At 34.5% G+C, this 22,147-nt stretch overlaps 1 non-coding gene across 1 annotated transcript; it reads right to left on the bottom strand.

Moving 5' to 3' along the window:
• Positions 1-22,005: 22,005 nt before the first annotated feature.
• Positions 22,006-22,077, bottom strand: TRNAW-CCA (transfer RNA tryptophan (anticodon CCA)). Its single transcript has one exon. It is a non-coding gene; the product is annotated as a tRNA-Trp (tRNA).
• Positions 22,078-22,147: the final 70 nt, after the last annotated feature.

Raw genomic sequence — 22,147 nt, 5'->3', positions numbered from 1 at the left:
ATAACGGTTGAAGCCAGAGATTAGGAGTGGAGTTGTAGATTTACAACTCAAGACGTATACTTCGGTAGTTCAGGCTGCCTTAGTAATAGAAAGTGACCATAGGTTAGCTGCTAAGGAGAAGGGTGAGAAGAAAAGTAAGTTTGAAGGTGGACTTGCAAGGTCAGAACAAGAAGGAGTAAGCCAGAAGTTTCAGCGTCGGTTTGGAAAGAATAAAGACAGGAAGTTCAGGAGACAGAATTTCCCACAAGCTATAAAGGAGATGTGTCCTAAGTCCAATCATGTATGATAATTTAGGAATAACTTTTATGTAATCTGTTTTGATTTTATTGAAATTAACAAAAGACTTATTTTGGTTTTATTGCGGGCTTTATCTATTTAAGTGTTTAAATAAGATATACCATAGTTTCGAGTAAAACTTTTATTGATTATGATGAGATCATAATAATGAGACCTAAAAGATGATAACTCTGAACTTAAATATTTCCTGGTCGTAGGATTACTAACTGGTAATTGGTAATCCGCAAAGATCGGTACATACTATGCTTGCTTTATTATGAAGGATGTCCGTTCTCATAGACATTTGTGTGGTGACACTATAGCTAGTATGTAGGTGCTTATTATAGAATAAGTTCACTGAACATGACTCACACAGCTGAACAACTGATGGAGTTCACTCACGTGTCAGCAGTTGTTCACATAATGATAGTTGTTCAAGTATCCTTAGACTTGAGGTCATCATAGTCATCTTGTGTACACTAAACTATGCTTTGGTTTAGTTCTTAGTCTCCAGGGACAATTATAAGCCCTCTACTGGGTATAGGAATTTGTACACGAAGATAGTGAATGATCAATAAAGGATCTACCCCTTCTAGTGAAGGAAGAGAATGTTCAATGCTGATCCACTTATACTAGTTCAGGAATCTCTGGCCAGAGTGAATGAAATTATAAAGGAGTTTCTAATTTACATTAAATAGAACTAAACATAGTGAATGAGAAAGAAAATAATTAAATAAGATAGGCTTGACACAAGTTCCATGCCTTGTATTTAATCGTGACATTGCAGGGTGGAAGGAATTGATTGTACGGTAACTACTCACTGAATGGGTTCTTGGTATTCAAAGCAGTGAATTCGTATTATCCGGATAGTCGCGATATGCTGAGAAGTATCCCTCACGATAGAGAATAAATATGATTAATTAATTAATCATATTTAATGAATTAGAGAATTTATATAAATAATGATAAAATAGTTTTATTATTATTTATTTCTACTACCGGCTTAATATTGAACCTACAGGGTCACACCATAAAAGAGAATGATTTAATGGTGGGGGAATTAATTAATAATGGTTGGTAATTATTTATTTGTGAAATAAATAATCAATTAGCAAATTTAATAATTGATTAAATGAGATTTAATCAATTATAAATTAATTAAGAAAATTTCTTAATATTATTAATTAAGAATTTAATTTTGGAAATTAAATCAAGTGAGAGAATTATTTCTAAAGTGTTTAGAAAAAGGATTAATAATTAAAAGGTGTTTTAATTATTAGTTAATAGGTTAATAAGAATAAAGGGTTAATAATAATATTTTATGGGAAAATTTTCAGCTGAAAATTTTGCCTATAAATATACTATTATAAATCCTTATTTTGCCTCAACCTAAAAAGTTAAGAAAACCCTAATTCTCCCACCCCTTCATCCTCCATCACATTGATCTCTTGGTGGATACCGGTGGAGTGCTTCACAATTGAGGAGCAGCTGCTAGGGATCTCCGTTCATCGTTCTTGGATCGCTATTAAAGACCTCCATCTTTCCATTAACGTAAAGCTTCTTAAGATAAACATACTGAACTACGAATTAAATATTATTTTTCGCATGGCTCCTGTGGAGGGTTTCGGTTTTTTTAAGATTTAAATTTACGTTTCCATTGCGTTTATGTGCTAAAAATCCTTCAATGGCATCAGAGCTGCTTGCGAAAAGTTTTTAATTCGTTTATGTGTTTAACTGTTTTCGATATATGAGCATGTACGTGATTCACCATGATTTGATGTTGATATAATATGCTTATATATGTATGGTTTTGAATATATGATATTCATGTGATTTGTATAATCATAAGATGATTATGTAATCTGTATATATACTGATATATACATGATTTATGTTTGTTCAAATTATGAGAATCATATTAGATACGGATTCTGAATTGGCTGTTGCAGATTTGCTGAAATCTGGGTCTGGTGTCCGATTTACGCCAACGAATACCTTATTCCATAGGTAAACGAGCGTCTGAACAAAACTGATAGCTAAAGCTATCAACGACTCGTGCGTAAGGCGTTTGACGTTGTTTACTGCCCGTAAACAGTGATTCTTATTTTTCTGATTTGATTTTGATTTTTCTGATTTTTGTCATATTTTTTTTATGATTAGATCATGGATAATATGATATGTTAAGATCATATTATGTGTTTTAACATGCTTTTATGTGTTTTATGAGCATGGTGGATGGTTATGGCCTTTCGACCTTAGTGTAATGGTTTTGGTTTTAAATACGACTTGCATGTCGTCAATCTTTGTAATCATAAATCTCGAATGTAACTCGAGTTATTCTTGTATGTTCATTAGATTAGTTTTACTTTCAATCATGTAATGTAATTGAAGACTCAAGAAGGCTATCCAATGGAGGTGATACAAAGAAGAAGACGAGGCATACAAGAAGTCTAAACAAAGAAGAAGACTTATGTAATAAGTAGTTGTATTTATTCCCATCACCATATTAGATTGACCTTGATCTTTATCATGAGCTTGATAAAGATCACATAGGATGGAGCCATAACCAAACACATTTACTTTATTGCACTTTATATTTACTTGTTTATTTAATTTTATATATGAGATATATGCCTATGTTTACCATGCGATGATAGATTTAGGTGAACTTAGATCAATATAAGGCGTGCTCTAGAAAATCTAGAATAGGAATCGCTTCTTGCCTTAACAATAATATTATGAATATAATCATGAGATTCTTGTGTTTATGAAATACGTAATTAAATATGAATTTTCAATATTGAGAGAAAGGATGATTCTGTCAAAAGCAGATTTCTATCTGTAAGAAAAGGGTATTAAGTGACGCCTCTTGACAATGCTCCCCCCGATCTGGGAATCATCTGATTATCGATTATTAATTTGAAATATTTAAATTAAACGGAAGAATCTCTTTATAATATGATTATGATTGTAACATAATATAATCCCTCTAAAATTAAATAATATCAAGTAGTAATTGGCCAATGACACAACGGGCTTGTGTCGGTCATAGCCTTTCAACATGGTAGAAAGTGGTTCTTATTTTTAAATCATTGTCATTTCGTGCTACAGTCGAGGGCTTTGATTTCGAAATAAGAAATACTTGTCCATTACATAGAGATGTGTACATTGAATTAGAATCTAAAGGTCGTTACGTGCTACAGCCGTGGGCCGTTGGAGACTGATTCAATTGTACGAAATGTTGGGTTAGACTTGACTTAGAATATTGAGTTTGTCGTGCTACAGCCGTGACTCAATTATTCAAGAGGCTAAAGTTTTATTAGGGAATAACATAAGATGTAATTGACAAGAGTTGTCTGCCTATTGAACATCACATGACGTTTCGTACTACAGCCGAGGTTGTGTGATGGAATGTAGGATCCCTATTCCCACTAGCATTATGAATGCTTAATTTTCACCTAAGGGGTTGTATAAATTAGATAAACTACTGGGAGCCACTTATGAATAAAGACCCGATTCATATAGTGTTTTGAAATGAAATTGAATATTTGCTAAGTGTTGTTATGTGTTCATCGTTTACAGATTTACTATATACGTTATGTCTTCTGCACTATCACTCCAGAGTATACTAGATGCTCACAAGTTGACTGGTCCTAATTTTGCTGACTGGCTTTGAAACTTGAGAATTGTTCTCAGGATTGAGAAGCTGGAATATGAGCTTGACTCACCTAAGCCTACTGAACCTGCTAGCGATGCACATAATGATAAACATGTTGTGTATCGTAAGTGGATAGATGATGCAAATGTTGCTCAATGCATCATGCTAGCTTCCATGAACATTGAGCTACAGAAGCAACAAGAGCATATGGATGCTCACACTATCCTTATGCATCTATAAGAGTTGTATGATTTGGCAAGGAGAACAACTCGATATGAGATATCGAAAGAGTTGTTTGGTTGTAGGATGTCTGAAGGATCATCTGTGAATGACCATGTACTTAAGATGATCAATTTGATTGAACGTCTTGGATAACTTGGTTTTGCTATGGATGGGGAGCTGAGCCAAGACTTGGTCTTGCAATCACTTCCGAGTTCGTTCTCGCAGTTTGTTGTGAACTTTCACATGAATAAGCTGGATTTCAGCCTGCCTGAACTCCACAACATGTTGAAGACTACAAAATCGAATTTCCCCCTAAGAAGAGTTCTGTTCTTCTACTTGGTGAAGGTTCCAATCCTAAGAAAAGGAAGAAGCACCCTTCCAAGAAGAAGAAAGTAGGTGAGAAAAAGCCGGTTCCACCAAAAGCTGAAGACCCCAAGAGCAAAGCTGTTTGCTTTCACTGTAACAAGGTGGGGCAATGGAAGAGGAACTGTAAGGTTTACCTTGCAGAATTGAAGAAGAAGAAGGGTAGTGAGACTACCGCTTCTGATTCAGGTATGTTCATGATCGAAGTTAATATGTCACTAAGTCAAATTTCTACTTGGGTATTAGTTACCGCATGTGGTTCTCATATTTGCAATTCGTTGCAGGGACTAAAGGGAAGTAGGACTCTTGAAGAAGATGAGGTGATTCTACGTATGGGCAATGGAGCAAGGGTTGCCGCCATATCTGTAGGATCGTTTAGTTTACATATGCCTACGGGCAAGACTATTATTTTCAATAATTATTATTTTGTTCCCTCTATTGTGAGGAATATTGTTTATATTCCTATGTTGGATTTGGATGGTTTTTCATTTATTATTAAGAATAATGAATGTTTTATTCTTAGAGATAATGTTCTTTATGGACGTGGTACTTAAAATAATGGTCTGTAAGTATGTGACGTAGAGCATAATTTACTTCAGATTGAACAAACTAATAAAAGAAAAAGGGATGATGAAAATCTCACTTTCTTGTGGTACTGCAGACTTGATCATATTAGTGAAAATAGACTGCGGACATTGCATAAGGAAGGGTTACTTGACCCCTTTGATTTTGAATCATATCCTATATGCGAGTCTTGTCTATTGGGTAAAATGACCAAATCTTCATTTAGTGGACATAGAGAGAGGGCTGCAGATTTGCTAGGATTGGTACACACAGATGTATGTGGACCAATGTCTACGCAAGCCATGGGTGGATTTTCATACTTCATTACTTTCATAGATGATCGATCTAGATTCGGATATGTGTATTTGATGAAACACAAGTCTGAAGCCTTTGAAAAGTTCGAAGAATATAAGCATGAAGTGGAGAAACAAACCAAACATAGTATTATAACTCTTCGATCAGATCGAGGTGGTGAATACTTGAATGGAGAGTTTCTAGACTATCTCAAAGAAAATGGTATAGTCTCCCAGTGGACTCCTCCATATACTCCACAGTTGAATGGGGTATCTGAAAGGAGAAATCAAACTTTGTTAGACATGGTTCGGTCCATGATGAGCTATGCGAATCTTCCAGTATTCCTATGGGGTTATGCATTGGAAACCTCAGCATATTTACTAGAATAAGGTGCCTTCCAAATCTGTTCCTCAAACTCCATATGAGATATGGAAAAGTTAGGAAACTGAGTCTTAAACACGTAAAGATTTGGGGATGTCCATCTTATGTCAAGAAAGTTGACCCAGATAAGCTGGAATCTCGATCCGTAAAATGTAATTTTGTGGGATATCCTAAAGAGACTTTAGGGTATTACTTTTACACCAATCATCGGGTGTTTATCTCCAGACATGCTACCTTCTTGGAAAAGCAGTTTATCCTTGAAGGAAACAGTGGGAGCAAAATTGAACTTGATGAAGTTCAAGAAGCACAAACTACTAAGGATCAAGTGGAAACACCTGTTCAGACTGAACAACCTTCTGTGGAACAGCCCATTCGTAGATCAGGGAGAGTGTCTCGCCAACCTGAGAGGTATTATGGCCTTATCATTGAGAATGACAATGAGTTGTCAATCATTGATGATGACGACCCTGTGACCTATAATGAGGCTATGAGTAGTGTTGACTCAGAGAAATGGCATAGTGCCATGAAATCCGAAATGGAATCTATGTATAACAACCAAGTATGGACTCTGGTTGAGGCGCCTGAAAGGTGTTAAGCCTATTGGGTGCAAGTGGATATATAAAAGAAAGATTGGAACAGATGGCCAGGTGGAGACCTATAAGGCCAGGCTCATGGCAAAAGGATTCAAACAAAGGCAAGGGATTGACTTTGATGAAACTTTTTCACCTGTAGCCCTGTTAAAATCAATTCGGATTTTGCTTGCGATTGCTGCTTACTACGACTATGAGATCTGGCAAATGGACGTGAAAACGGCCTTCCTCAATGGGGAACTTGAAGAAGAAGTGTATGTGACACAGCCAAAGGGTTTTCTTTCCAAGGGAAATGAACACCTAGTGTGTAAGATGCTACAAACCATATATGGTTTAAAGCAAGCTTCTCGTAGATGGAACATCCGTTTTTATGAGACAATCAAAGAGTTTGGTTTTATCAAAAACATAGATGAACCATGTGTCTACAAGAAGGTTAGTGGGAGCGCGACAACATTTCTTGTATTGTATGTGGATGACATACTTCTTATAAGAAATGTTTTGCGACGCTTTCATCTGATTAGGGAGATTGTTGAAAGAGGAGAAGTCAACGTCAAGAGAGTTGACACACATAACAACATAGCAGACCCTTTAACAAAGCCATTTTCTCAAAGTCACTTTGATCGTCATAAAGACAAGATGGGTATTAGATACCAGAGTGATTGGCTTTAGTACAAGTGGGAGATTGAAAGAGATGTGTCCTAAGTCCAATCATGTATGATGATTTAGGAATAACTTTTATGTAATCTATTTTGATTTCATTGAAATTAACAAAAGACTTGTTTGGGTTTTATTACGGGCTTTATCTATTTAAGTGCTTAAATAAGATATACCATAGTTTAGAGTAAAGCTTTTATGGATTATGATGAGATCATAATAATGAGACCTAAAATATGATAACTCTGAACTTAAATATTTCCCTGGTCGTAGGATTACTAACTGGTAACTGGAAATCCGCAAAGATCGGTATATACGATGTTTGCTTCATTATGAAGTATGTCTGTTCTCATAGACATTTGTGTGGTGACACTATAGCTAGTATGTAGGTGCTTATTATAGAATAAGTTCACTGAACATGACTCACACAGCTGAACAACTGATGGAGTTCACTCATGTGTCAGCAGTTGTTCACATAGTGATAGTTGTACAAGTATCCTTAGACTTGAGGTCATCATAGTCATCTTGTGTACACTGAACTATGCTTTGGTTTAGTTCTTAGTCTCCAGGGAAAATTATAAGGGCTCTACTGGGTAAAGGAATTTGTACACGAAGATAGTGAATAATCAATAAAGGATCTACCCCTTCCAGTGAAGGAAGAGAATGTTCAATGCTGATCCACTTATGCTAGTTCAGGAATCTCTGGCCAGAGTAAATGAAATTAGAAAGGAGTTTCTATTTTACATTAAATAAAACTAAGCATAGTGAATGGGAAAGCAAATGATTAAATAAGATAGGCTTGACACAAGTTTCATGCCTTGTATTTAATCGTGACATTGTAGGGTGGAAGGAATTGATTGTACGGTAATTACTCACTGAATGGGTTCTTGGCATTCTAAGCAGTGAATTCGTATTATCCGGATAGTCGCGATATGCTGAGAAGTATCCCTCACGATGTAGAATAAATATGATTAATTAATTAATCATATTTAATGAATTAGAGAATTTTTATAAATTATGATAAAATATTTTTATTATTATTTATTTCTACTACCGGCTTAATATTGAACCTACAGGGTCACACCATAAAAGAGAATGATTTAATAGTGGAGGAATTAATTAATAATGACTGGTAATTATTTATTTGTGAAATAAATAATTAATTAGCAAATTTAATAATTGATTAAATGAGATTTAATTAATAATAAATTAATTAAGAAAAGTTCTTAATATTATTAATTAAGAATTTAATTTTGGAAATTAAATCAAGTGAGAGAATTATTTCTAAAGTGTTTAGAAAAAGAATTAATAATTAAAAGGTGTTTTAATTATTAGTTAATAAGTTAATAAGAATAAAAGGTTAATAATAATAATATTTTATGGGAAAATTTTCCGCTGAAAATTTTGCCTATAAATATACTATTATAAACCCTTATTTTGCCTCAACCTAAAAAGTTAAGAAAATCCTAATTCTCCCACCCCTTCCTCCTCCATCACATTGATCTCTTGGTGGATACCGGTGGAGTGCTTCACAATAGAGGAGCAGCTGCTAGGCATCTCCGTTCATCATTCCTGGATCGCTATTAAAGACCTCCATCTTTCCATTAACGTAAAGTTTCTTAAGGTAAACATACTGAACTACGAATTAAATATTATTTTTCGCATGGATCCTGCGAAGGGTTTTGGTTTTTTTAAGATTTAAATTTACGTTTTCGTTGCGTTTATGTGCTAAAAACCCTTCAAGCTAGACCCAACAGTAGCAACAACAATTTCAGCAACAATAACAGCAGCAGCTAATACAGCAATAACAGCAGCAAATCCAACAACGGCAGCTGCAGATCCGACAGCAGCACCAGATGAGGGGGGACAACCCAAACTGTTAGTTTTAAGTCTTTCCAGGCTGTGAAACCCCCGGAATTGAAAGGTAAAGTGGATCCTGTAGCTACCAGGATCTGGTTGAAGGAAATGGAGAAGGCTTTTGCACTCATCAAGGTTAGTGAGGATTTAAAAATAGATTATGCTAGTTATTTTCTGAAAAATGATTCAAACTATTGGTGGGAGTCTACGCGAGCATTAGAAGGAGAAGGTCATATTCCCTGGACCCGATTTACAAAACTGTTCTTGGAAAAAAAAATCCGGATTGTCTCCAGAGTCAAATGGAAATGGAGTTTTTAGAGCTGAAGCAAGGAGACAGAAGTGTTACAGAGTACGAAGCCAAGTTCACGGAGTTGGCTCATACAACACCAGAGTATATGAGTTCGGAAGCTAAGCGAGCGAAACGGTTTCAACAAGGGTTGAAGCTAGAGATTAGGAGTGGAGTTGTAGCTTTACAACTCAAGACGTATACTTCGGCAGTTCAGGATGCCTTAGTAATAGAAAGTGACCAGAGGTTAGCTGCTAAGGAGAAGGGTGAGAAGAAAAGAAAGTTTGAAGGTGGACCTGCAAGGTCAGAACAAGATGGAGTAAGCCAGAAGTTTCAGTGCTGGTTTGGAAAGAATAAAGACAGGAAGTTCAGGAGACAGAATTTCCCGTAAGCTAGACCCAGTACTACCTCAGTTAGTTCTACTCTGACAAAGTTCAACAAGCCAGTGATTGACTGCAAGACATATGAAAAGAAGCACAGTGTTCAGTGCAAGAGAACGTCAACTGTTTCAAGTGTGCCCAGAAGGGTCATTATTCCACTGAGGGAAAATCTGAGAACCAAGGAGTAACCTGTTTCAGTTGCGGAAAAGTGGGGCATATTGCTAGGAATTGCAGATCAGTTACCCATGGCAGTGTAGGAAGAAGTATGTCCAAAGGACCAACAACAAGTACCGCCAGATCTAGAACTTTTAAGATGACTAAGAAATCTCCGGCTCAGGATTTCGATGTAATTGCAGGTATGCTTTCTCTTAATTACGTACCTGTTAACGTTTTATTTGATTCGGGAGCGTCCAAATCTTTTATATCCATGAATTGTGTGAATAAAATGCAATTAATGTTGGAAGACTTAGAAAAACCTTTGACTATAGAGGTGGCCAATAAGGATAAAATGTCTATAAGTCAATTCTGTCCTAAGTGCTCCATAAAGATATCAGGACATTCTTTCCCTATTGACCTAATACCTTTTGAGTTTGGAGAATTCGATTTTATTCTAGGCATGGATTGGTTGTCTCTGTATAAGGCAAATATTGACTGCAAGAAAAAAAGAGTTTTTATGTATACCACAGATAATGTAAGGATAAGTTATCAAGGACAGAAGCACGACAAGAAGTTTCTTTCAGTACTGCAAGCAAAGAAATTATTACGGCAAGGATGTGAAGCATATTTAGCTCATGTGGTGGAAACTAAGAAAGAGACCGCTACCTTGGATGAGATACTCATAGTAAGAGAATATCCCGACGTCTTTCCAGAAGAATTGCCAGGACTACCACCTGATCGAGAAATAGAGTTCTTCATTGATTTGATACCAGGAGCCGAACCAGTTTCCAAAGCTCCATATCGAATGGCTCCAGTGGAAATGAAGGAATTGACCAAGCGACTTCAGGAATTATTGGATAAAGGAGTTATTCGACCAAGTGTTTCTCCGTGGGGTGCTCCAGTGTTATTTGTAAAGAAGAAGGATGGAAGTATGAGGTTATGCATTGACTATAGAGAGTTGAACAAGTTGACGATAAAGAACAATTATCCTTTGCCGAGAATTGACGATTTGTTTGATCAGCTTAAGGGAACATGCTATTTTTCAAAGATTGATTTAAGATCTGGCTATCATCAGTTGAAGATAAAGCCTGAAGATATACCCACGACTGCATTCAGAACAAGGTATGACCATTATGAGTTCTTAGTGATGTCGTTTGGATTGACCAATGTACCAACGACTTTTATGGATTTAATGAACCAAGTGTATAAGGAGTACTTGGATAAGTTTTTATTTTATTTATTGATGACATCCTCATCTATACAAAGACTTCATAAGATCACGCAATACATATAAGGATTGCCCTTCAAAGGTTAAGAGAAAAACAACTGTAAGCAAAGTTTTTCAAGTGCCAGTTTTGGTTAACAGAGGAATAGTTTCTTGGACATGTGGTAACCAAGGAAGGTATCAAGGTAGACCCTGTAAACATTGAAGCCGTATCCAAGTGGGAGCAACCAAAGACTCCGATGGAAGTGAGAAGTTTTCTTCGGCTAGCAGGATACTATCAAAGATTTGTAAAGGATTTCTCTAAAATTTCATCTCCGTTAACCAAGCTAACCGGGAAGAACGAGAAATTTATTTGGACAGAGAAGTGTGAAGAAAGCTTCCAGGAACTGAAGAAGTGGTTAGTGTCAGCCCCAGTACTAGCATTGTTAGATAAGACGGGAAACTTTGTGATTTATAGCGACGCTTCTTTGAAAGGTTTAGGTTATGTACTAATGCAAAACAACAAATTCATCGCCTATGCCTCTAGACAACTAAAGTCTCACGAGCAGAAGTATCCAGTCCATGATCTTGAGTTGGTAGCTATAGTTTTTGCTATGAAATTGTGGAGACATTACTTGTATGGAAAATGTGTGATATTTACAGGGATCACAAGAGCCTGAAGTATATATTCACTCAGAAGAATTTGAACATGAGATAGAGAAGGTGGTTGGAGTTTATCAAGGACTACGATTGCTTAATTAATTACCACCCAGGTAAAGCCAATGTGGTGGGTGATGCTTTGAGCCGGAAAGAGAAACTGAATATGGTTCGGATTGCAGACGAGTTAGCACGAGACTTGGAGAAGATGGAAATTAAAGTTTGAGTACCAAGAGGAAGTAAGGAGAAACTGTACGAGATTACCTTTCAATCAGCATTGATGGAAATGATCAAAATATGTCAAGAGGGAGTTATGGAACAAGAATTGGACACTTTGACAAGAGAAGAATTGTGTACCCAAAAAGATAGTCAAGGTATGTTGAGATTCTCTTCCAGAATATGGATTCCCAACGTGATGGAACTGAAGAATGATGTGTTACACGAAGCGCACAACTTATGATTACCTATCCACCCTGGTAGTACTAAGATGTACCGGGATTTGAAGAAAAACTTCTGGTGGCCAGAAATGAAGAAAGATATTGCAAATTGGGTTAGCAAATGTCATGTGTGCCAGACATAAAAGCAGAACATCAACGGCCAAGCGGATTATTACAACCTTTGGAGATTTCCCAGTGGAAGTGGGAAGAGATTGCAATGGATTTTATAGTGGGATTGCCAAAGACAAGAGCTAATCATGATGCTATTAGGGTAATCATTGACAGATTGACAAAGTCAGCATATTTCCTCCCGATCAATGAAAAGTATTCTTTGGAAAAGCTAGTAGGTTGTATTTGGATGAGATAGTGACCAAGCATGGAGTTCCCGTGTCCATTGTATCAGATCGAGACCAGAGATTCAATTCAAGGTTTTGGACCAAGTTCCAAGAATGTCTATGAACCAAGCTGAATATGAGTACCGCCTATCATCCTCAGACGGGCGGTCAAAGTAAAAGAACGATCCAGACCATATAAGATATGTTAAGAGTTTGTGCTTTGGATTTTAAGGGATATTTGGACGAACACTTACCTTTGATTGAGATCTCGTACAACAATAGCTATCATGCTAGCATTGAAATGCCTCCTTACGAAGCTTTGTATCGACGTAAGTGTAGGTCACTATTGTATTGGGATGAAATAGGAGAGAAGAAAGTGTTAGGTCCTGAACTAGTTCAGCAGACTAAAGATATAGTGGCATTGATTCCAAAAAGGCTAGAAGCAGCCCTGGATAGATAGAGAAAGAATACGGATTTACATCGAAAAGATATGAACTTCGAAGTAGGGTCATTAGTATTGCTAAAAGTATCACCTTGGAAAGGATTAGTGCGATTTGGTCAGAAAGGTAAGCTTAGCCCCACATTTATAGGACCATTTGAAGTTTTGAAGAAAATAGGGAAGGTCGCTTACGAGATAGCGTTGTCGCCGCAATTGCAACATATTCATAATGTGTTACACGTATCCATGTTGAAGCCCTATATTCCTGATTCGAATCAAATCATAGAGTACGAACCAATTGAGCTTCAGCCAGATTTGTCCTATGTGGAACAGCCAATCCAGATTTTAGATCGTAAAGAGCAAGTCCTTATAAATAAGTCAATCCCCATAGTGAAAGTCCTTTGAAGAAATCCTTGAGTAGAAGAGTCTAACTGGGATTTAGAGTCAGACATGCTTGATAAATATCCTCATTTGTTTCGATAAGCCAGATTCTGGGGACAAAATCTTTTTAAGGGGGGAAGGATATAACGACTCGTATATTTTATATTATTTTAAAAGTGTAATTGTTGAATAATTAATTAAATAAATATGTTTATTGGATTTGACAACTGTGTGTTGCTTTTTATTATTTATGTGTGATTTATTGGAGTACATGATTGAATTGTGTGATTAATTATTGAGTTCTATTATTTTGTTTCGCGTTTAAAAGTGATTTTATTGTAGTTTTATTTACATAAATATTTGGATTGTCTCTAAAATTTTTTTTATGATCTTATAATTTCAATAATTACTTCTGGGATTTTATAAAATTGAAAAATCAATTTTTCATTAATGATTTATCTTTAAATGATTTTCTGATTTTATTTATTTGTAAAATATATATTTAATTCCAGGATTTTTCAAAAACTACGAAACTCATATTTTATGAAGTTTATAATATTCTGAGAATTTTAAAATTACTTTGGAAATTTTTGGGATTAATTTCACCCGCGCGTTGATTCGTTTAATTGTTAAAACCGGGTATAAGTTGCGTTTCAAAAATGATTAAAAAATTAAAAAATTTATGTTTTATTAATCTCGGGATATTTATAAAATTTTAAAGTGTGTTCGGTAATTTTTCGGTTCATTTTTAGCGGCAGCTTTGCTCGATAAATCGTATACGTGCGAGATAATTTTTCGGTCCCCGGTTATTCCAGGGACACGTGTTAAAACCTTATAAACAGGGATTAACACGTATCCCTATTATTTGCTACATGGATGCCTCGTATAATTTAGCAGCATAATTGTTTTTTATTATTATTACAACTCCTCCTCTTCATCTCTGTGTTCTCAATCTCTTTATCTCAATTCTCTCTCTCTCCGCTTCTCTTCCTCCCTCCGTTGTGTTCTATCTTCCCTGTTGCTCCTGGTTTCCGCCATTCTTGTTTTTTCGGCCCGTTTTCAGTAAGCCGCCGCTTGATTATCTTGCTTGGCTGGTTCGATTTGTGCTATTAATTCATGTATATGCATATGATTATATATATGTGTGTACCTGTGTGTGATTGTGTGTGTAAGTGTGTATGTGTGGCGCGGTGGCGCGTGTGTTTGTGCAGATGTGCAGTGTGTTTGTGCCGCTGTGCTTCCTCTTTCTCTGTTGGGTTGGTTTTTGGGCCTTGCAGTTATGCTTGGTTGTTTGGGCCTGTTGGTCCGTTTGTGTGCAGTTGGTTTGGACTGTTGAAATTTTAATTTTTAATTCCTTTTTATTGCAGGGAATTATTGATTAATATTTGTGATATTATTTATTCGTGCGGAAATAGTTTTAAAATAATCGGTGGAATTTACGTTGGAAACCCGAAATTTATCGGGTACCCGTAGATTTTACCGCCGTTGATGATGAACTTCGGTGAGTCAATGGTGGACCATGATGATGCATTCTGAGTCCTAAAATTGTAAAATAAATAAATAAAATAACTCGTAAAATTATATTTCGAACAAAAGTGAATTTTTGTTTTAAAAGCCGTGCTGGAATTTGTGATTGTTGGTTTGACATCGATTATGTTTCGACGGGTAGGCTTATAAACAGAAGAGTCGCTGTCAAAATTTTTCTAAAATTATTTTTAAATACGAGAATTTTACTTTACAAAATGAAACGTTTTACCTGTATATGAATACGGATTACGTGATTATGTGTATAATCATTATACGAGTCGGGTTATCGAATTGGGTTATTAGGATTCGAGGATATCAAGCATGTCGATATAACTAATTAGGGTATTCTGTTACTGTAGATCCCGGTCGAGTGTCGCAAGGACTAAAGTCAGCGTAAAAGCTACCAAGGGTTTTTGTAAAGCATTGCAAGGCAAGTATCCCTGACCATTCTTTTATGGTTCAGTACATATGAATAGACTTTTTGTTTTATTCTCGTAAAGGAACAGAAACGTTTTAAGTAACGTATCCCATGTAGTTATAAATAACTATTTTAAACCTGTTTTGGGGAAAAGTAACTTCAAAAGGTACCTATCCCGAATGAAACAATTTGTGAACCAGGTTTTATGTGTGTTGTTAAAATGAATGATTTTCAAATGGGATAGGTAAAAGTGTTTTCAAAACTGGATAAAACAATCAGATATTGGATACATAGAGGCCAGAGTGGCCTAGTGAGGTTGCGTAAGAGGCTAATTCAGTTGCGCGCATTACATAACTGATTAGTCCAGTAGGTCAGAGACCTAGCTAATCTCTGAGTTCCGGAACAGGTTTATGGGATGGCAGTTGGAGCCGTCTGGTGTCGATAGTCTGATCAGCTGTCTTCACATATCTGTTACATATCTGATTTGGCTTTGTGATTCCCGTAAAGGAATAAATGAATGATATAGTTGAATAACAAATGTGAATAGCATGATAAAATTGGACTCTTGTACTTACACAACACACAACTACTTTTATTTATAATGAGCATGCTAGTCAGTGATATCCAATTACATCAGCTTTTCTTTATTTACTGTTGTTCGAAATGATTTACAGATTGCGGAATTCATGTTGATTTATAGCTCTGTTCCTATAATTGTTTACTTTACCATTTTTATCTTGATATTCATATGTTGGTGCTGCTGAACGATTATGCTTACCCTTGCAACCTGTTATATATATATCGCAGATGCCTAGAAGACCAGTCAGACCTTGGCAAAATCATATCACAGCCCCTTCAGGACCTAGCTCCTCAGAGGTAGTTAGTATCAGACCATGTGCGGTCTGATGAGTTGCTGAATAAGTTTAGTGTGTTAGACTTTTTGAGAAAATGGTTTGTATTAATGAATAACTTGAAACATACTTGAACCTGGATTAGATCTTGGTTTGGGGTCGTGTTAATTTAATATTAATAATAATCTTATAGTTTATATTGTGGTTTGTTATATTTAGTGACGTCAACTCCTGACCCCGGGGTTGAGGCCGTCACATGTTCAATAGGGTTATTGGATGTAAGACAACAAAAGAGATATGGGATGCTTTAGAAGTAAAGTGTCAAGGCACAACTGCTATCAAGAAGAACAGGAGGACAGTACTTACTCAAGAGTATGAGCACTTTGACTAAAGAGATAATGAGTCATTAACTGAGATCTATGACAGATTTCAGAAGCTGTTGAATGACTTATCTCTTGTTAACAAGGAATATGATTTAGAGGACTCAAACTTAAAGTTTTTACTTGCTCTCCCTGAAAAGTGGGGCTTTAAGATCACATCAATAAGGGATAACTATCAACTTGATGACACACCTCTAGATGAGTTCTATGGAATGCTGAAAACTCATGAACTAGAGATTGAGCAAAGAAGCAAGAGAAAAGGATCCAAGTCTAGACCAGTTACACTCAAAGTTGAAGAGAAGCCAAAGGAGAAAGTTAGGAGAAAAAGCTACTCCAAAGGAAAAGCTATGATTGCAAAGTCAGATACTGAATTATCAAACTCCGATGATGACTCAAATATTGATAATGAATCAGATACTGACTGTGATCATGACAACAATGAAGACATGGAGCAAATGGCTGCTCTATTAGTTAAAAGTTTCAAGAAGATGGTCTACAAGAACTTCAAGAAAGGGAGAAGATTTTCCAGAAAAGGTTCTGGTTCCTCAAACTCTGATAAGATGAACAACAGAAGAAATACTGATTGGCAGGAATCAAGATCTGGAAAACTTGACAAGTCAAAGGAAAGATGTTACAACTGTGATGGAATTGGACACTTTACAGCTGACTGCAGAAAACCCAAAGTTGAGAAAAAACAAGCCTTGATCTCAAAGAAGAATAACTGGGATGATTCATCAGAATCAGATGATGAGGTTAATTATGCTCTCTTGGAAAATGCTGACACTGAGGTTAACAATGCTGAATTAAAGGAATCTCAGACTACTCTTGCTTTTGTTACCGATGATATCTGTGAATTAAGATTGTTTCTTAAAGCTCTGCATGTTAGTTATAGGGATCAAACCTTAGAAAATAATAGAATCAAGAGTGAAAACTCTGAGTTAAAGAATAGGAATAAAAACCTAGAAATTGAGTTACTTTCCATGCTGGAAATTCAAAAAGAAAGAGATAATGATGTTTATGTTAAAGAAATTTTTTTAGAAAAGCATGCTTATCTAGAAAAGGAGTTAGTTAAAGAAAGAGTGGTTATTAAACTTTGGACTAACTCAGGAAAGACAACTCAAGAAATTTTAGAGAATGGCTGTTGGGGATTAGGATTAGGATATGCTAATAGATCTAATTCTGATAAGAAAATTGAAAAAGAAACTAAGAAAAATAAACCAGTAAGTACTGAAACTAAGGTCAAACTGAACAAGGTTCAGTTGAAGACAATTAAGTTTAATCCAAGTGTTGATACTGTTAAATCAGTTATTGAGGTAGGTTCAACCTCAGTACCTAAATCAAACTTAATTACTAATAAGAGTGAACAAGTTCACAAAAATCAGTAAATATTAGTTAATTGACTCAGAAATAGCTTAAGCAAAAGGTGAAGGATTTGCACATGAAAGACAAGAAGAAAAGGCCTAGGAAAAATAGAAATGGCAAGGTAGGTGTTAATAAGAATGGTAATTATATAACTCCTCCCAATGCACCTAGAAAGGCTTGTTTAAACTGTGGTAGTACTAATCATCTTGCTAATTCTTGCAGGAAGAATAAAGAGATAAATAATGTTTCTCCCAAATCAGAGTTTAGGAATAGAACAGTTAGATATACACCACGGAGTCCTTGTTTTCATTGTGGTAGTGTTTGGAACTCTGTTTATACATGTAAAGAGTATCACAATTTGTATTATGACTATTATGAACTAAAACCCTCTTTAAATAAAGCAAAATTTGTTTACGCATGTATAAATATATTTTTAAAATGTTTATGAATGATCCAACCTTATAGATGTTAATATCTATATATTTTACTGATATGATAAATAATTTAGAAAAAAATAAATATATTTGATTTGCTATTTTAAAAGTCAACTAGTAGTTTGACCATTACTTCTTACTAGTGTTAGTTTAATATCGATGTTTCAATTTTTTAAAAAAATGTTTATGAATGATCCAACCTTATAGATGTTAATATCTATATATTTACTGATAAGATAAAAAATTTAGAAAAAAATAAATGTATTTAGTTTACTATTTTAACAGTTAAATAGTACTTTGACCCGTACTTCTTAATAATATTAGTCCAATATCGATGTTTCAATTTTTTTAAAAATGTTAATGAAAGATCCAACCTTACATATGTCAATATCTATATATTTTAGTGACATGATAATATTTTAGAAAAAATAAATGTATTTGGTTTGTTATTTTAACAGTCAACTAGAAGTTTGACCAGTACAATTAGTAGTGTTTAGTTCTATACCGATGTTTCAATTTTTTTAAAAATGTTTATGAATGATCCAACCTTACAAATGTCAGGATCTATATATTTTAGTGATATGATAAAAAATTTAGAAAAAAATAAATATATTTTAATTATTAGATCTCAATTATTTTAACAAATAAAATATAATTAAACATAATTCTAAAATTCACTACACACTCTTGTTAATGGAATTTATAATAAAATCGATCAAAATCACAATTTTAATTTTTTTTTATTAAAATAATGAGTTTTTAAAATAAATTTATAATATTATAAAAAAAATTAACAAATTATAATTTTTATAGAAATTTTCTGGATTTTAATTTTCATAACAGAAAATACGTAATGTTAATTGACACTTCCAAATTCAACTGAACGCGGTTGTATTTAGCCTTGCCACGTCACTGATCCACGTGACTTAGATCCAACGTACCAAATTCAAGTATTAAAATAAAATCCAACGGTAGATTTAATATTTTATAAATTTTGTGTTTTAATTTCATTTTTGATTGTGGGTTTGTGTTTAGGAAAGTTGTAGAAGTATGTATATGAAAAATTCGAAATGAAAACTTGATATTTGTGTAAAGTTGAATTTGGCATGATTTTTGAATTATTTATTTTGCTCTTGATAGTAAATATATGTTAATTAATTATTGATAATTGATTGTATAGGTTTTTGGCTTTGTTTTGTGATATTGATGTTGAATTTGGTTGAATTTTTCATTATCTCAATTTGGCCGGAAAAATGGTCATTTTGATCGGAAAATGGATCATTGTTGATGTTAGTTTTGGATTTGGAAATGATTTAGACTGATTTGTTGTGCGAAATTGAACCGAAAACCCCCCATTTTTGGTAACATCGGAGTTATCGGAATGGTTGCCGGATTTTTTGAAGCTCACCAGAATCTGAGAATTTTCCGGCGAGATTTTTTTTTAAATCTGGTGCTCTTTAATTCGACCGCATTCGGTCGAATTTAGAACAATATTTTTAACCATATAAGGTCGAATTTATATTTTATGCGGACTTTTCAATTTTTTCAAAAATTCAATTTTTTGGGGGATTTTCAAATTTTAGGTGAAAAATAAATTCGACCGCTTTCGGTCGAATTTAAGCGGTCGAATTAGCCGCTCGTATAATAAATACGACCGATTTACTAAATATGACTCGAGCGAATGTGACCGGTCCAAAAATCGGTCGTATTTAGTTAAATACGACCAAAAACGATCGAATTTAACTAAATATAACTGATTTTTAACCGGTCGTATTTACCCTTTTTTTTAGTGCTCAGCAAGAATATGTATATATAACTGGATTAACACATAGTTGCAGAAACAAAATTGAAAATTATAATAAGATGATAAAAATTTGGCAGTTTATGTAAATACATCTTGTTCACATGCATTTCTACCTCCTGTGTTGTTTACTGTTAATTTATCCTCATCTGCAATAGCTCCAGGACATGTTTTAAAATTTAACTAATATATTATAACCTCATCGATCATCTGTATTTTGTTTTTAATCATTTATTTGAACTCTCGACGAAAGTAGATATATTTGTGAACTTGGTCTACTGTCTAGTTTGGGTGTTACCTGCCTGTTTGGCTGCTTTGTAATAAATTGTTTATTTACTTATAAGTCCATAAATATTTATTGAGGGGTCTTTGTCGATTCAATTTATAAATTGAATGATATGTTAAATATTAGTAACGACGTATTTTTTTTAATTATTTTAATTTTTTCAGTTTTTATTAAATTTAATTTTAAAATATATGTTAAGTTAATTGTATTTAAAAAAATATTTAATTTATTTATGTAAAAGAAATTCTGATTTGTAAGTAAAATTATCTAAATACTTATATAATTTATAAATATTTATATATTTATCACTTATAAGTCACCTATTTTTTGTATGTAGTAAGTTGCTTATTTTAAGATTTACCAAAAGGGACACTATATATGATTAGCCAAAATCATGTAACAGCAAATTTAAGAGATGATAGAGATTTGCTTTAGTTTCTTTAATTAGTGAATAATAAAATATTATGTAGCATAAAGGTTGCTGTGAATTATATAAAGCATGGTAGATAAGGTGGGGGTTAATTACATGAGTTAGCATCTGCTCAAGAGATTCAGTTAAGGTTTCCTTTTAGTCCCAAGCCTCACAAAGTTGAAACTTGATTTAACATGTGATAAAAATGTAAACCTTGCTAGCTTATCAACTCCACTCCACGTCACTACGCCAATCATGATCTCGGTTGTTAGTACAGTTAATAATGAAGATGGTACTAATAATACATATGCAAAGTAGTTATAGCATGAAAAAAGGAAATCATAGTAACATAATGTCGACAATAATAATAATAATAATAATAATAATAATAATAATAATGTGGAAAATGATTACACAGACATTAGAAAATGATATAGAATATGCTCTCCAGCCTAATTGGAATTCCAAATGTAAATAAATGGACATGAAAATGGAAGTTAACAAGGACCACGTACTGATCGATCTGTTTCCTGATAGTTCTGGTAGAATGTGATACCCTATTTTGTTTCTAGTTTTTGTCCTGGGAAAAGAAAAAGGGCGGGGGGGGGCTCTTACTCTATGCATGTGAATCTGGCTCACATGCCTGCCAGTGGACCTGCTTCTGCTTCAGTCGTCTGGTGTAATAATCTTTCCAGTGGATTCAAACATCAGCATATGAATATCGTACACCTAGTAGATATCATGAATCAGTCTTTTCTTGTCAAATATTACCAACTCGATCATCCTGCAGTGTTTTGCTCTGCTGGTGCCGGAGTATTAGCATTATAAACAGGATGCATGGAGGAATTAAAGGTCAGGGTAACGGACACATATCCCTCAATAATTGCAAATTATTAAACCGCCTTTTATGATTTTTACCACATGCGTCTTATCATATCATGTATGCATGCGAAACATGTAAAAAGCATGCAGATCTCTCTTGTTCTAAAATACAAAGAACTTGGACATCTATATATGTTATGTACGATTACGTGGAAAGTTACAAAGTGGTGAATTTAAAGACTAATTCGAGTCAAAAAAGCTAATCAATCATGTTAGTAATAAACTCGGGCGCCCCATTCAACTTGGTACAAAGCTGACTTGTTATTCTAGTGAGAGTGATATACAACTCCCAAGAAATTTAGAATGCACATACCAGTTTCAAATTGAGAGAAGCACAGCACCGTATTATTATTGATGAATCCCCCATTCCGTTGGAGTGAGTAAAGCTTTGCATGTTTTAACATCATGTCGACATTATTTGTCGTTGGAAAAATAAAAAGAAAAAAAGAAGCTAGTCACGGATGTACTAGCCTTGGTATTGGTACAATCCTGGGTGGGGAAAAAATTATTAAAAATATTGAACCTGACGTGAATCGAACACGCAACCTTCTGATCTGGAGTCAGACGCGCTACCATTGCGCCACAGATCCCATTGATATAATACTTCGTATGAAGGTATATATTGTCATAGAATGTAACAAATATAATTTCATTAAAATT

Source organism: Apium graveolens, chromosome 5 (genome assembly GCF_009905375.1).
Source record: "Apium graveolens cultivar Ventura chromosome 5, ASM990537v1, whole genome shotgun sequence".
In the NCBI taxonomy this organism is placed as follows: Eukaryota; Viridiplantae; Streptophyta; class Magnoliopsida; order Apiales; family Apiaceae; genus Apium; species Apium graveolens.
Note: the sequence above shows the minus strand (reverse complement) of the source record. Positions and strands in the feature narration are given on the sequence as shown.